The sequence below is a fragment of the Sminthopsis crassicaudata genome, chromosome 2 (assembly GCF_048593235.1).
Source record: "Sminthopsis crassicaudata isolate SCR6 chromosome 2, ASM4859323v1, whole genome shotgun sequence".
Taxonomy (NCBI): domain Eukaryota; kingdom Metazoa; phylum Chordata; class Mammalia; order Dasyuromorphia; family Dasyuridae; genus Sminthopsis; species Sminthopsis crassicaudata.
In genome coordinates, this window is record NC_133618.1 from 320,451,214 (window position 1) to 320,461,369 (window position 10,156).

The following is a 10,156-nucleotide window of genomic DNA, read 5'->3' on the forward strand; positions in this document are numbered from 1 at the left end:
GGCTTAGGGAAGGCACTTAACAAAAATTCTTGCTTTACTGATGAGAAGGATGCAGCCGTAATCTAAGTGAAAGATGATAAAGGATGATTGTGAAGACAGAAATGTTGCAGTATTTAGCGGCTGATTAGATATACAGGGTGAGAGAGAACAAGGTAAATGCTAGGTTTCAGAGCTGGAAAACTGCTGGGTACCAGGAAGAGCTCACTTCTGACATGCTCACAGCTTGACTTGGCAAGTCACTTAAGCTCTCAATGTTCTAGACGACCCTCAGAATTTTAAATTACAAACAAGATACCTTCTGCAATAGTGGAGGGAAATTTGCTCACCAACATCACCAGCCCTGTCCCTAATTCTATTCAAAAAAAATTTAATAGTATTAAAAACTGTCCATTTTGAGTTCACATACAAAAGATATTTTAAGCAAAGAACAATCATTAATATTCTATACAGTATTCTACAAAAATATTAAGCTATATCTGCCTAAATATATAGGTCTCAGGATCTGGTATTTTTTTTTTCATTGTTCCAGCCTTAAAAAGAGGGAGTGGAAAAGATGAAGAGAATGGGAAAAACTCATTTAGAAGAAAAATGGCTTCAACTGTGGAAAGTTTTAAATATTTAAGGAAGTTTTTAGAAATTAGAATCCTGAATGCTTCCATGTTGCTACAAAATGTATTTTTTAAAAATAAAGACTAATTGTCAACTTACAAGAAAAAAGTAGCATATAAAAGCAGGAAAATCAATTTCCCTTCTTCCCTTGAATACTGGACACATGTTCTTTAAAAAAATTTTTAATCAAGATTTCATATCCAAAACTTAATTTCACATACAATCAAAATGTCCTGATGCTAATTTTTGAAGATTCTTTGGGAACGAAAAATGATACTTTCAAAAAAAATGAAAATGATACTTTACCCTAGGATGGAAAATGATCATAATTCAACCAAAGACAAAACTTTTACAATTCAAAGACAGTTAAATTGCCTAATCTAATTTCACTTCCAAGTTAGCAGGTGGAAACCTACTTGTTAACAAGTTCCTTTTGGAGTCATTGTTTGTAGTTTGCATACTTTTTTGTCATAGATCTTTAATTTTCATTTTCTGTGAGTGGCTAAAAAAATAAAATTTTCTTATTATAAATGCTTAGAAAGGGGGTAATCAGGAAATAATCTAACACATAATATCCTCAAGGGGGAAGAGTATACATTCTCCTGAACTATTCCTACTTCAATTTCTACTCAATAGTGATCTGTATTACACCAGCCATTACATACTTGTCTTAGCCACAATATACACACTTCTTTTAGCAGATTGGTGAAGAATTAGTTCCAAACAAAATAAGTTCTAGGGATTTGCCAAAATGTGTAGTGTTTTTTGAGATGGCAAAGAACTGAAAAATATTGAGGAGGTTCCCAATAATTGGGGAACTAATTGGAAAAGTTATGGTATAGAAATGTCATAGAATACTATTGTACAATAATAGGATGGTTTCAGAGAAACCTGGTAAGTATCACATTAATTGATACAGAGTGAAGTAAACAGAACTAGGCCAACAATTCAGATGAGGACAACAATATGGTGAAGAAAAAATAACTTTGAAAGACAGGGGCAGCTAAATGGCAGAGTGAATAGAGCATCAGCCCTGAAGTCAGGAGGACCTGAGTTCAAATCTGCTCTCAGACACTTAACCCATCACACATCCTAGCTGTGTGACCCTGGGCAAGTCATTTAACCCCAATTGCCTCAACAAAACAAAACTTAGAAACATTGATCTGCTTAAGCACAATTCCAGAGGACTAAAGATGAAATATGCTACCCTGCTGCCTTATAGAGATGTAAGTGACTCAGGATAATAAGACTTCAAAAAACCATGGCCAATGTAAAAATTAATTTTGCTTGACTCTTAATGTTTTGTTTTTCTTTTGTTCTTATTGGGCAAGTGTTGGGAGGGGATGGAAAGAAAAAAATTGCCAATTGACAAATTATTATTATTAATATTATTCTTATTTAAGAAAAGATTCAAGATTACCATTGCCAAATATTGGCTTGGGACAGTCATGATAAAATCATCTTTGGCCTTAATCCTGCAGTTGGGAAACTATTACCAGATGAAATTTTACCTTTTAGAAGGTGGAGTTCCCAGACTGTCAGGAGAAAGTAGACTTAGGCACTAGAATTTCACCTAATTTACCATGAAGAATAATATATACATACATATGTGTGTATGTATACATAGATATAGGATACATATATGAGTATTAAATGGTTTTTAAATGTCAATTATAATACCAATCTTTCCACATGTTTTCTTTCCATCTTCATAGTTTGCTGTTCATGCAGTAATCCTCCATTACAGCATTTGTGTGCCCAGCACTATGGTAGACAGTGGAGCTATAAAGCCAAGAAGGGCAATAGCTGACCTCAAGAATCTGGCATTCTATTAAAGGGAAGAAACTTAAATGCTTGTAAGTAAATATATATAATAAGTTATTTACATGAGGGAGGATACTAGCGACTGGGAGGAAGTGGAGTTGGACAGAGTTCTTTATAGTGTCATTTGGGCTTTGAAGGAAGCTAAGGAATCTAAAAGACAGAAATGAGGGTGGAATGCATTTCAGATGTAGCAGAGAACCACTCATTTAAAGATACAGAAACAGAATTGAATTGTTGTTTATGAGTCAGCCAGTTTGGTCAGAATATAGCATATGTTCAGGAGAGAAATGTGCATCAAACTGAAAAAGTAAGCTATTGAAGCCAAGTTATGAATGGTTTTAAATAGCAAATGGAAGACTTTATATTTTATCTTAGAGGAAATGGTAGCCACTAAAGCTCTTGAGCAGGAGAGTGACTTGGTTAAACTCTTTAACTCTTTAAAGCTTTAGAAATGTCAAAAGTCAATGTTGAAAAATTATCCATGCTTATGTTTTGTAAATAAAAAGCTTTATTAAATTTAAAAAAAAAAAGAAATGTCGATTTGGAAGCTATCTTGAAGATGGACTGAAGAAGTTTGAGACTGGAAGGAGGAAGAACAAGTTGAAGCATACTGAACAGTCATACAAAAGGTAATAATAGTATAAACCAAGATGGTCATCTGAGAATGGAGAGAAAATGGTATAGATGTCAGGGATCTTCTGAAGATAGAAATTTGGCAACTGATTCAGTAGGGTGTTGTGAGAGAAACTAGAGAAATTATGAAGAGGAGAAGGTTTATGGGAGAAGATGCTGAGCTTCATTTTCAAAGTGCTTAGCTTAACATGCCCACAGGATGTCTATTTGGACATATTTTATAAGTAGTTTGTGATAAGGGAACTCAGGAAAAAGGCAATATAGCTCTGGGAGTCACTTGAGTAAAGATGTAACTTAATCCAAGAAAGTACATGGAACAAAAAGAGAAAGAAGGTCCCTAGGGTACAGCAAGATAAGCAGATGCAGCAGTCAGAGAAATAAGAAGACTCCTAGGAGAAAGAAAGGCCAAAAAACTTAGGGAGGAGTAAGTATCCAGAGGGAGAGACTTATTCAACAATACCAAAAGTTGAAGCAAGTTAGGAAAGATGATGAAAATTTGACAACTAAGATCATTGGTAATTTTGGAGAGAACATAGTGACAGAAATTAGACTACAAAGGAATGAGAAATGGGAGGAAAGGAAGGGTAATGGATATCATCTACTCAACACTGAAGTTGTGGGATAGAGAGCCAAACACTGGTGGTAAGGATAGCATAAACCAAATTGTAAGGCAGATTCTTAGATAATTTTAATTTCATAGACTGTTTTAGCTTAACTTCGAATCACAATTTTTCTCTAGTTAGACTACTGCAAATAATGAAAAGTGAAGACCAGGTACTAGATGGAGAAAAGTCATCTAGCATACAGCCTCTCATTGCAAACACATTTAAGAATTTAGACTTTGAACTAAAAGTGTTAAAAATTATCTTAGTGTAAAAAAAGATGTGTTAGTAAAGCATTTTGTTCAGAAAAAAACAAAGTGGTATAATTTTGAAGCTTATGTGCTAAATGTGATTTATGCTTTGAAAAAACATTTTAAGTAATGGAGATTAGAGGTTTTATAAGCAATTCTTTTTCTGATCTTTGCATGTGGGAATCCTCACATTTACTGATATTTGCGAAGTTCAAAATATTAAAAATCCTTTTATTGAATTTTATACTCAACTTACTAGGAGTATATTGTCATAAGGACAGGAATTGGATCTGTGATTTTAATATTATAGAAAACTTGTAGATAGAAAAACATTCTGTATCAGTGCAACTTGGTACCTTTTGTGCAATTTATAAAGTGGTTAGCATGCTGAAGCCAGGAAGACTCATCTTACTGAGTTCAAATCTGGCTTCAGACAATTTTCAGATGTGTGATCCTGGGCAACTCATTTAATCCTCTTTGCCTCGGTTTCCTCATCTGTAAAATGAGCTGGAGAAGGAAATAGCAAGTTACTGAAGTAACTTTGACATGAAGACTCCAAAAGGGGTCACAAAATTAGATACAATTGACAAATAACTAAAAAACAATAAAATATAAAGAGAAGAAGAGAAAGACAGGGACTTGCCTGAACTCTCCCAAATTCCCCTCCAAACAACTTTAAAGTAATGCCTTAAATCAAACTCTGGAACAGTAGAACCAATAAAAATTCAGGGTAAAACAAATTTCTAGCATCAGGCAAAATAGGAAGTTGGCAAGAAAAGATCAGAGCCGGATCCCAGCCCAGCCCACTCAGCACAGGCTGTGGCTGCCAGTAGCAGATCATGGAGGTGGTTTATCAGCAGCAGCAGCATTTTAAATTTGTGAGCACTTAACCCAAATATAGTATGGATGTGGGGCAACTGGTGAGAAGGAGATTACTACCATGCCAGGATACAGACCAAAAAAGAGATCAATATATTGGGCCTGTGGCTGCTGGGGAAATTCCCAAATCAGGCAGCCTGAACAGTAGGAGGTGGAGGTTTATAAAGGCTACAACCGCTAAGGGGAGGGGAGTCTACAGTAGAAGAGGAGTAACAGGAGCAAGAAGGAGAGGGTTCTTAATGCCAGGTGGAGACAAAGGAATGGCATAGTGACCACAAGCTAATCTAGGCGTGTTAGGGTGTCTTTACAACAAAAGACCTTAGTACATAACATGACCACCATAATACAAAGTGATACATAGACAACGGGAGAAGAGAAGAAAGAATTCATCACCGATTCAGGGAAGCAGCAACAGTGCAGACCTAAGGCTGGAGAATCCTGGGCTACATCCCTGCAAGTCCCAACTAGGAGCGTCCCAGACAGAGCATCCTCTCCTTAGGTGAGATTCCATTTTGTGGATTGGCCTAATGTAACTTAAATAGCTCAAGGAACAAGGAAGGCTTCTTGCCAGCAAGACTAACTTCATGTTCTTGAGCAAGGCTAGAAGGGGGGGCCAACACTACCAGAGCCTGTCAAGGGTGAGAAAATTGTGACTGCAGTGGCTAGCTCCAGTACACAGATAACATGTCCTTGGGGGGGTTGGCCAAATTCCACCCCGGATGTTTTTCTGTAAGCTATGTTTGTTTCCAAGGTTATTCAACAGCTGCATAACAGGGGAAAATACAGTTCACTGCACTGTGATTATTCCTTGGACATGTAGGGAAACTGAGGGCCAAGCCACAGAATGTTATCTTTTTATCTTTCAGGGTCACTGGATTCAGAGTACTTCATTCCCTACTTCTTGTAATGACCAAATCAAACCTCTGATTCTAGGTATTCACAAGATGGGGTGGCTCTAATGGGCATGTAATGGGGGTCCCTAACAAAGAGCAATTTGACAGAGTTGATACAAGACTGAACAAGTCAGAGCAGATGGGAGAACAAGCAAGGGCCAACCCATGGCTGCTGCCCTCCCAGCTCTTCTCCCTCCCTTCCTCCCCCTTAACTTCTCTCTCACTTCCTCCCTCCCTCTCTCTCCCCCCTCCCCTTTCCTTCCCTCTCTGTCTCTCTCTTTCCCTAATACGCTATCTCCCTCTTCCTAATATGATGTCTTTCTCTCATTCTAACAATGTATCAAATCAATAATCCTCAATTTTAGGTTTCAGTATTATAACAATAACCCCTACTTAATTATCAATTTCACAATTTTCACAAATGATAACCAAATAAACATAACATAGCCTATCACTAAAAATGGAAAGGAATTTCATGTAATTTACAGTTGTTTCCAATTTTGATATACACCAATTTAAAAATTTTAAAAATCAATACCTTCTAACTAGATGTTTCATTCAAACTATCAATTGCTTTTGCAAATCAATCTTTCCCGTCAGCCCTTGTTTTCAAATTCACCTCTTTTACTTTTTAATTTTTAAGATTCATAATATAATTAAATAACTTTGGACCAAATTTCATAAAGCTAATACACATGTCTAGCAGAACTGACAAAATTTTATTTATTTTTTTTATTATAGCTTTTTATTTACAAAACATATGCCTGGGTAATTTTTTCAGCATTGCAAAACCTTCTGTTCAAAAATTTCCCCTCCTTCCCCCACCCTCTCCCCTAGATGACAGGTAGTCCAATACATGTTAAATATGTTAAAATATATGTTAAATCCAATATATGTTAACATATTTATACAGTTATCTTGCTGCACAAGAAAAATCGGATGTAGAAAGAAAAAAAAAAAAAAACCTGAGAAGGAAAACAAAAATGCAAGCAAACAATAACAGAAAGAGTGAAAATGCTATATTGTGGTCCACACTCAGTTCCCATAGTTTTCTCTCTGAGTGTAGATGGCTCTCTTCATCACTGAACAATTGGAACTGGTTTGAATCATCTCAGTGTTGAAGAGAGACATCTGACAAAATTTTAAACCACAGTTCATAATTTTTACAAATTACACAATATACATTTTAGAAAGCAACATACTTCATCCAATTAGGGGATACAAACATGTGACCTCTTAAGATAAATTACCAGAACTTTGTTTTAACAACCTATTTTTTAAACTTAAAATCAAATCAAATATAGATTTAAATTTTCAGTAGTAATGTTTCAATATTTGAACAAATTCCTAAGATCTTATGCCCCAAATTAACAAATTTAGCATGTATCAGCCAATAATAATTATCTCTTACAATTTCAGAATCAGAATTCCAATTTAAACATACATAGCCCCAAAATTTAAGGTAGCAGAAAACTGCCCTTTTAGATCTGTCTATCCAATTCAGCCTTTCTGCAGTTAGGATTGAAGGGAAAGAGGGTGCAGGATGGTTGAACCAATAAGCCATATGCTTTTACCCAGTTGGAGTCCCAAGAGGAGGATTTCTATTCCCTTAAGTAAATTTTCCTTTTGCTTTAGGGAGAAAACAAGACATTTCTTAAAACTGAGATAGAACTGATTTTAAAATTGACTGTAGTCATAAGATTCCCTAAATTCTAAGTGTTTCTGACAAAGACCTCATTTCTAAAATATATAGAAAACTGACTCAAATTTATAAGAACACAAACAATTCCCTAATTGATAAATGGTCAAAGGAATGAACAATTTTCAGATGGAGAAATTATAAAGCCATTTCTAGTCATAAGGAAAAATGCTCTACATCACTATTGATTAGGGCAATGCAAATTAAGGTACCACTTCACATGTCTAAGATTGGCTAAGATGACAGGGAGAGGGGATAAGCAGGAAGAAGAGAAAAAATTGGAACAAGGTTTTGCAAATGTATTTGGAAAAATAAAATTCTATTTCAAAAAAGAGGGCATAACAATATTGAAGAAAATTACATTTTAAAAAACAAAACTGGACAAATGATAAAAGAGGAACAAAATTTACTGGAAAGAATTCCTTAAAGAGCAGAATTAGCCTAGAGAGCAATTTGGAACTATGCCCAAGGGGTTGTCAAGCTCTGTGTACCCTTTGATCCAGCAATCTCATTACTGGATCTGCATCCCACAGAGATAACAAAGGATAAATAACAAAATATATAAAAATATACAAAATATATGCAAAAAATGTACAAAAATACCCATTGCGGCTCTTTTTGTACTGGGAAGGAACTGGAAATTGAATGGATGCCCATCAACTGGGGAATGACTGAATAAATTATGGTACATGAATGTAATGAACAATTATTGTTCTATAAGACAAGATGAGCAGACTGACTTCAGAAAAGCCTGGAAAGACTTATGTGAACTGCTCAGGGAAGTGAGCAGAAGCAAGAGAACATTGTACACCTTAACAAGTTTATGTGATGATCAACTGTGATGGATGTGGCTCTTCTCAATAATGCAGAAATAATTATTCCTTAATAATGGAATAATGCAATTCCAGAGAGAGAACTATGGAGGTTGAATGTGAATTGAAGCATAGCACTTTCACCTTCTTGTTGTTTTACCTTTTTAGTCTGATTTTTCTTGCACAACATGATAAACACAGAAATATTTTAAAAGGATTGCACATATTTAATCTATATCAGATTGCTTGCTATCTTGATGTGGGGAAAGAAAGAGGGAGAAAATTTTTAAACAAAATTTTACAAAAATGTATATTGAAAACTATTTTTACATGTACTTGGAAAAATAATTTTTGGGGAAAAAAAAGAGCAGAATTGGTCAAATGGAAAAAGAGGTACAAAAAAAAATCATTGAAGAAGAGAATGCCTTAAAAAGAACTGGCTAATTGTGGCAGCCCTTTTCATAGTGGCTAGAAACTGGAAGATGAATGGATGTCCATCAATTGGAGAATGGTTGGGTAAATTATGGTATATGAATGTTATGGAATATTATTGTTCTGTAAGAAATGACCAACAGGATGAATACAGAGAGGCTTGGAGAGACTTACATCAACTGATGCTGAGTGAAATGAACAGAACCAGAAGATCGTTGTACACTTCAATGCTGTATGAAGAGGTATTCTGATGGAAGTGGATATCGTCAACATAAAGAAGCTCCAACTCACTTCCAGTTGATCAATGATGGACAGAAATAACTACACCCAGAAAAGGAACACTGGGAAGTGAATGTAAATTGTTAGCACTACTGTCTATCTACCCAGGTTACTCATACCTTCGGAATCTAATACTTAATGTGCAACAAGAAAATGGTATTTACACACATATATTGTATCTAGGTTATATTGTAACACATGTAAAATGTATGGGATTGCCTGTCATCGGGGGGAGGGAGTGGAGGGAGGAGGGGATAATTTGGAAAAATGAATACAAGGGATAATATTATAAAAAAAATTACTCATGCATATATATTGTGGGGGAAAAAATTATAAATAAATAAATAAATAAATATTTACCTGATTCTCCCAAACATAAAAAAAAAAAAAGGATTGCACATATTTAATCTATATCAGATTGCTTGCTATCTTGATGCGGGGAAAGAAAGAGGGAGAAAAATTTTAAACACAATTTTACAAAAATGTATATTGAAAACTATTTTTACATGTACTTGGAAAAATAATTTTTGGGGAAAAAAAAGAGCAGAATTGGTCAAATGGAAAAAGAGGTACAAAAAAAAATCATTGAAGAAGAGAATGCCTTAAAAAGAACTGGCTAATTGTGGCAGCCCTTTTCATAGTGGCTAGAAACTGGAAGATGAATGGATGTCCATTAATTGGAGAATGGTTGGGTAAATTATGGTATATGAATGTTATGGCATATTATTGTTCTGTAAGAAATGACCAACAGGATGAATACAGAGAGGCTTGGAGAGACTTACATCAACTGATGCTGAGTGAAATGAACAGAACCAGAAGATCGTTGTACACTTCAATGCTGTATGAAGAGGTATTCTGATGGAAGTGGATATCGTCAACATAAAGAAGCTCCAACTCACTTCCAGTTGATCAATGATGGACAGAAATAACTACACCCAGAAAAGGAACACTGGGAAGTGAATGTAAATTGTTAGCACTACTGTCTATCTACCCAGGTTACTCATACCTTCGGAATCTAATACTTAATGTGCAACAAGAAAATGGTATTTACACACATATATTGTATCTAGGTTATATTGTAACACATGTAAAATGTATGGGATTGCCTGTCATCGGGGGGAGGGAGTGGAGGGAGGAGGGGATAATTTGGAAAAATGAATACAAGGGATAATATTATAAAAAAAAATTACTCATGCATATATACTGTGGGGGAAAAAATTATAAATAAATAAATAAATAAATA